General features: G+C 38.8%; 1 pseudogene; it reads left to right on the top strand.

Moving 5' to 3' along the window:
- Positions 1 to 5,684: 5,684 nt before the first annotated feature.
- LOC126631463 (F-box only protein 13-like) lies at positions 5,685 to 6,464 on the top strand (annotated as a pseudogene).
- Positions 6,465 to 7,369: the final 905 nt, after the last annotated feature.

Raw genomic sequence — 7,369 nt, 5'->3', positions numbered from 1 at the left:
TCTACACAAAAGAACCTCTACCCAACCTTTGAAGACTAATACGCTGCCAAAGTTCTATTCGAAGAACATTCAACCAAAGCCAAAGCTTTCTCTCAACCAAAGCCGAATCACTTCCTTGAAGAATCAACAAGTGCTCGTGCCGATTCCTTCAAGACTTTGTTGCAAGCTTATAAACTTGTAGCAATGTTCGTTTCAAGATCAAGTCGCCAAGACCCTTGAAGCAATGAAATCCCGTATCAAACATTACCTTTGCTGCACCCTTGAGGTAAAGATCATGTTGGAAGTATGCCCACAAAGCCACTCATTTGATGTAATAGCTTTTGGAATACTTAATGTATTAAACTTTTATATGTTTAATGAAGGGCAAAGCTTATTGTTAATCACTATTTATTGTATCTTGTGTTTAAGCAATAAGGGAATCCAAGGAATGTATTTGATCTAAGAGATAAGTGATTTAAGTAAGTTAGATTAACGAGACCTTTCTCTTATGTTCATTCCTAAAACGTTCCTAGCCATAGGATTGCCAATTGGGCATTGACAATCCGCTAAGGTTAGTATGTGTTATGTCGACTTAAGCGCGAGTATGACAAGTCTCAAGTCATTTAGTGTTGGACACTAAGACAAACACATAGGTGCTCGAAAGAGTAATTGAGTACACTGAACAACGATCAAAAGAGAGTTCAAACATACATGTCATGTAAGAACTCGATAGTTGCAATATGCAAAGTAGTCCTTTGACCTGAGGCATCATAGATGTCTAATGGTTAGGTCCTTGATCTTTGATCATGTTAAATGGCATTCCATTGGAGTGTCCACGACATTGTTGGGATCAAGCTATCTAGTCATGTAGGCATATGTATGTACAACAAGGGATCTCTAACCTTCCATGGTGGAAGGAGAATACTCTAAGATATGATTCGGGAGTCTTTGGCCAAAGCGTATGAATATGACTTAGGAAGTTTGTTCCAAATCATGTTCAATTGAATCATATAGAGAAGTATCACATTGGATAGTAGACATAAAACAAACTATCACTTAAATAATGTGATTAAGAGTATTGTATTAGAGAAGGACCGTATTGCATTGTAGTTGTAACTGGATAGGTTCTCCAACCAATTCTACTTAGCTTGGGTAACCATGACATACTGCTAGGTGTCACTCATGGTTTGTGGAAGCCCTAATGATTAGCAAACACTAATTTTAAGGGAGAATTGAAATGTGGTTTCAATTCACAATCGATCGTTAAGAGTAACAATCGCCCACTACCTCGCTGAATGGAACCTAATGGATCGTACATCAAGTAAGGATGATAGTGAAGAAATAAATAAGATGGATATGCAATTAAATTGTTTAATTGAAAAATGGTCAAGATTAATTAATTAGTTAATTAATTATACGAAATGTTCGTATTAGGCTTTTAAATTGGTTTTGGTCCACAAGGCCCATTATGTTTAAGTTGTATGACAACTAAAACAAAATGGGCAAATTAGCCCAATAACAAGGTAAGGCCGGCCATAGGGTGAGGGGTTGCAAATTTGGATTAATTACAAGTTTGCCACTCACTTAAAATGAAGTATAAAATCAACTTTATAGCTTTATTTCTCATTAGGGTTTTTCTTGGTGAAATGAGGTGAAACACTTTCTCTCATTTTCTCTAAAGAGGCCGGCCACTTAGAGGGGATTTAGCTAGCAATCTTTTCTTCTCTAAGTCATCCATTTTCATCTTCACACTTCATCCTTGGTGTGGAGACTTAGAGACATCAAGCTTTTGATGTTTTGGAGAACTAATCCTCAAATCCTCAAAGAAGAAAAGGAGCACTAAAAGGAGGAAAATCACAAGGAAGATCCAAGGAGCATGGAGGTGACTTGAAGGCCCTCCACTTGGGTGAATCCCTTGTGTAAACAAGGATGAGCTTCAAGGGTAAAGAATCTCTAAATTCTTAATTCTCTTTAATGTTGTTAAAGAGTCTTTGAAGGAAACATTTTGTCCTAACTAAGAACATGTAAGAACATTTGAATACATATGCAAACTATTAACACTTTAAAGTAGGCATGCATTAAAAAACAATTCATAAAACCCATGACTTTCAAAGCCTAGTATATGGTGAATCAATAAACTCTTTAACAACATTAAAGAGAAGTAAAGATTTAGAGTTTCTTTACCCTTGAAGCTCATCCTTGTTTACACAAGGGATTCACCCAAGTGGAGGGCCTTCAAGTCACCTCCTAGCTCCTTGGATATTCATTGTGATTTTCCTCCTTTTAGTGCTCCTTTGCTTCTTTGAGGATTTAAGGATTTGTTCTCCAAAACACCAAAAGTTTGATGCCTCTAAGTCTCTTCACCAAGGATGTATCTTGTGAAGATGATATGGATGACTTAGGGAAGAAGAGATTGCTAGATGTCCCTCCCCTAAGTGGCCGGCCTCTTTAGAGAAAAAGGAGAGAAAATGTTTCACCCAATTTCTTCAAGAAAACCCTTTTATGAAAATAAAGCTATAAAGTTGCTTTTATACTTCATTACAAGTGAGTGGCAAACTTGTAATTAATCCAAGTTTGCATCATCCACCCTAATGGCCGGCCATATTAATGTTATTGGGCTATTTGCCCATTTTGTTTTAGTTGTCATACAACTTAAACATAATAGGCCTTGTGGACCAAAATGCTTTTGGGCCCCGAAACCCAAAACCAACATATAAGCCCAATACGAACATTTCGTATAATTAATTAACTAATTAATTAACCTTGACCATTCTTCAATTAAACCATTTAATTGCTTATCCATTTCATTTAATTTCTTCACATACATCCTTACTCGGTGTACGATCCATTAAGTTCCAATTAGCGAAGGTAGTGGGCGATTGTTACTCTTAACGATCGATTGTGAATTGAAACCACATTTCAATTCTCCCTTAATGATTAGTGTTTGCTAATCATTAGGGCTTCCACAAACCATGAGTGACACCTAGCAGTATGTCATGGTTACCCAAGCTAAGTAGAAGTGGTTGGAGAACCTATCCAGTTACAACTACAATGCAATACGGTCATTCTCTAATACAATACTCTTAATCACATTGTTTAAGTGATAGTTTGTTTCATGTCTACTATCCAATGTGATACTTATCTATATGATTCCCTTGAATATGATTTGGAACAAACTTCCTAAGTCATATTCATATGCTTTGGCCAAAGACTTTAGAATCATATCTTAGAGTATTCTCCTTCCACCATGGAAGGTTAGAGATCCCTTGTTGTGCATTCATATGCCTACATGACTAGATAGCTTGACCCCAACAATGCCGTGGACACTCCGATGGAATGCCGTTGACATGATCAAAGATCAAGGACCTAACCATTAGACATCTATGATGCCTCAGGTCAAATGACTACTTTGCATATTGCAACTTTCGAGTTCTTACATGACATGTATGTTCGAACTCTCTTTTGATCGTTGTTCAGTGTACTTGATTACTCTTTCGAGCACCTATGTGTTTGTCTTAGTGTTCAACACCAAATGACTTGAGACTAGTCATACTCAAGCTTGAGTTGACATAACACATACTAACCTTAGCGGATTGTCAATACCCAATTGGCAATCCTATGGCTAGGAACGTTTTAGGAATGAACATAAGAGAATGGTCTCGATAATCTAACTCACTTAGATCACTTGTCTCTTAGATCAAATACATCCCTAGGATTCCCTTATTGCTTAAACACATGATACAATAAATAGTGATTAACAATAAGCTTTGCCCTTCATTAAACATATAAAAGTTTAATACATTAAGTATTCCAAAAAGCTATTACATCAAATGAGTGGCTTTGTGGGCATACTTCCAACAGTCTTTTGGTTCACCATATACTAGGCTTTGAAAGTCATGGGTTTTATGAATTGTTTTTGAATGCATGCCTACTTTAATGTGTTAATAGTTTGCATATGTATTCAAATGTTCTTACTTGTTCTAAGCTAGGACAAATTTTTTCCTTCAGATCATCCATGCATTGTTTTGAAGCTCAAAACTTGAAGTAATCGTTCAACCGTTCGTCCGAGATTAAGTCATTGCGATCCTTGGATCAACAATTACGCATCTACATCAAATTTAAAGACTGAATCAGAGGAAAAATTATAAACAGAGATTGTAACTTACAAATTTAAATCAATACAAATTCACTTTGTACACGTGTTCTCGTTTCATTCGATATAGAATTTTTGTGTTTACAAATTTGGCATGCCCGGTGGGATGTCTCTGCCTCTCATCCCTGTCTTCAAATCCGTAAAAGGCACAAATGGCATCAAGAAAGGATCAAGCTATTCCCTTCACCAACGCGAAGAACAAGGGCATCCTTGCTCCAAGTGGTGGCACCCGAAGGAAGGCAAGAACTCTCTTTGCCGTGCCTTCCACCCCTCCATCAACTTTGCCTAAAGAGCAAGAGCACCCGAGGCACAAACTTGTGATCACCCTGGCTTCGCTAAATGGGTTAAGGGAAGAAAGCCCGATGAGGTACTCTGAGTCTTTGACTTTTGACGCCGACTCAAGCAACTCGTGTCCCGTAGTCATGCAAGTCATGACTATTGGCGCGACGTCCATCAAGGAGCAGCTGGCCCAACTAAGTGAAGCAGTTGCAAGGCTGACAAGGACCGTGGAAGAGAAGAACTTACAAATTGCTATGCTAGTCAACCATCTAGAGACGTAGCACGACGACTAAGCTGACCCGAAGGTTGATCCACAAAAGGAAGAAACTGACGAAAAGGAAGAACCTCTGGTGGATAAAGCAGAGAAGAAGCTAGACCAACCAACAACGTTCATGAGATCTCTTTCTATCCAGTAGTTGCAGAGATGATCACTAGCACCATCAAGGCGCAGTACCAAGGAAGCCCGCATGACTCCATGTTGTACTCAAAGCCCTACTCTAAGAAGATTAACGCCTTGAGGATGGCAAGGGGTTATCAGCCGCCAAAGTTTATGCAATTCAATGGAAAGGGCAATCCGAAACAACATATTGCCCATTTCACCAAAACTTGCAACAACGCTGGGACAGAGGGAGGCTACCTCATCATGTAGTTTGTTCGCTCGCTGAAAGGTAATGCCTTTGATTGGTACACCGACCTCGAGCTCGAATCCATCAACAGCTGGGATCAACTTGAAAGGGAATTCTTTAACCACTTCTACAACACTCGTTGCACTGTAAACATGTTGGAATTGACGAGTACAAAGTAATGGAAGGATGAACCTATCGTCGGTTACATCAACATATGGTGTTCATTAAGTCTGGATTACAAGGATCGGCTTTTTGAAACCTCCGCCATTGAGATGTGCGTTCAAGGCATGCATTGGGGGCTACACTACATTCTCAAAAGCATAAAGCCAAGGATATTTGAGGAACTGGCGATTCGTTCGCACGACATGGAGCTAGGGGTAGGCCCGGTTCGGTTTGGTGCGGTTTTGAGTGAAACTAAAACCAAAACCGTAAGTTTTTACGGTTTGGTTCGGTGTGGTTTTGAGGCTAAAACCGAAATGAAACCAAACCATTTGGTTCAATTTTGTTTGGTTTTAAACGGTTTTGGTTTGGTTTCGTTGTTTGAAATAACTATTATGGTTACCTAGTTGTATCTTATTTCATTTTCCTTTGATATACACTTCAATTCTCTTCTATGAGCAACATTTACTGTTTGTTTTTCATTTTGCATGTCGTCTATTACTGCATTGTTCAAGCATGCATACAATATTAAAATTCAATCAAGTCCCAAGTATGATCAATCATCTTACAAGCTTATTATAGTCTTCGGCGAGCTTCCAAAATTGTCCTTCTGAGTGTATAACTCATGCACTGTCTATTGGGAAGAAGAGACGCCTTGTGTAAAAACTTAGAGGATGATGATTTTACAGAATCTGACTCAAACGATGATAGTGCCATTTACTTCCTTAGCAAGGTTGGAAATGTAGTGGCAACCAACATGCAAAGAAGCCCATCCTAGCAATACTCATCCGTTATCACTTCAAAAAAGGGCGAGGAGACAGTCTATTTCCTCAACTCATCAGGCTCAATTGTGGCCTGCAACCTGACCACCAAGTGCTTCTCCGAGTACCCGAAGCTACTCCCCATCTTCCTTGAGTACTCCATTGACTTGGTAGAATGATGAGGCCGAATGCTGGTGGTTCTTCTCTCAAAATTCTTTGAAAGCGCAAACCTCAGGGTGTGGTGCTACAATGAGGAAGTTCGATCATGACAACAAATCGCAGCAATGCCTCCAATGATGTCACACAGGTGGTATCGTAATAATGTGGACACACTGTGTTGGTGCTGGTAACCAGATACTGATCTGCTTAAGCTCTGTAGAGATTTCGAGCTATGATTTGTGTGATTTGGCTGCCAATGATTGGATTGAATTGCCCAAATGTTTTGTGGATGGTGAAACCATCAAGTTCTTATGTGGCCATGTTATGATGTGGTTGAGTCCATATTAAATGAATGGACTCAATAAAATAACCAATTAGAATTTAACATTTAATAAAGTTATGTGGTTTCGGTTTTAGTTCAGTTACAGATGGCCGGAATTGAAACTAAACCATTTTCTACTTTGCGGTTCGGTTTCAAAATCGAAATCGTTTCAAAACTGCAAAACCAAACCGTTCGGTGCGGTTCGATTTGGTTCATGTTTCAGTTTCGGTTTTTGGTTCCAAGTGCCCACCCCTACATGGAGCTGAGTATCGCCAACCATGGGAAAAATGAGTCAATCACCGACTTCAAGAAGGACAAGGTGTTCACTGAAGGAAAATTTTTGGGAAAACAAGTTCATTTGAACAACATTTATGCATGTTATTAACAGTTAAATGTGGAATCATGCTTGTATGCACTTAAAAACAAAACTTTACCCATGAAATTCAAGGCCTAGTAGTTGTGGTGAACCAAGACTGAACTCAAATCTTAAAGAAAAGAGTTGAGAAGAGTTGAAAAGAGTTGAGAAGAGTTGAGAATAGATGATTGACCTAGGAAGAAATGGATGCTAGTCCATTCTTCCTAGGGTGGCCGACCTCATAAGAGAAGAGAGAGCTTTTGTGTTTTTCTCCTTTCTCTCTAGAAAACCCTTATAAGGGAATGAGTTATAATTTCCTTTCTATAGCCATTTACATTGAGTGACATAATTGAAATTAAAACCAATTCTCCCTTACACTCTCTATGGCCAGCCATGTGGGTTCATTGGGCTTTCATGCCCTTTGTGTTTTTAAGTTGTTATACAACTTGAGTTATTGGACTTGACATTCGAAGCCCATTGGGCCTTGAGGCCCAAAACTAACCCGAGGTCTAAAACGAACTTATTTGTTTGATTAATTAACATATTAATTAAACTTAGCCATAAATAATTAAACCA

The sequence above is a fragment of the Malus sylvestris genome, chromosome 8, assembly GCF_916048215.2.
Source record: "Malus sylvestris chromosome 8, drMalSylv7.2, whole genome shotgun sequence".
Taxonomy (NCBI): domain Eukaryota; kingdom Viridiplantae; phylum Streptophyta; class Magnoliopsida; order Rosales; family Rosaceae; genus Malus; species Malus sylvestris.
Note: the sequence above shows the minus strand (reverse complement) of the source record. Positions and strands in the feature narration are given on the sequence as shown.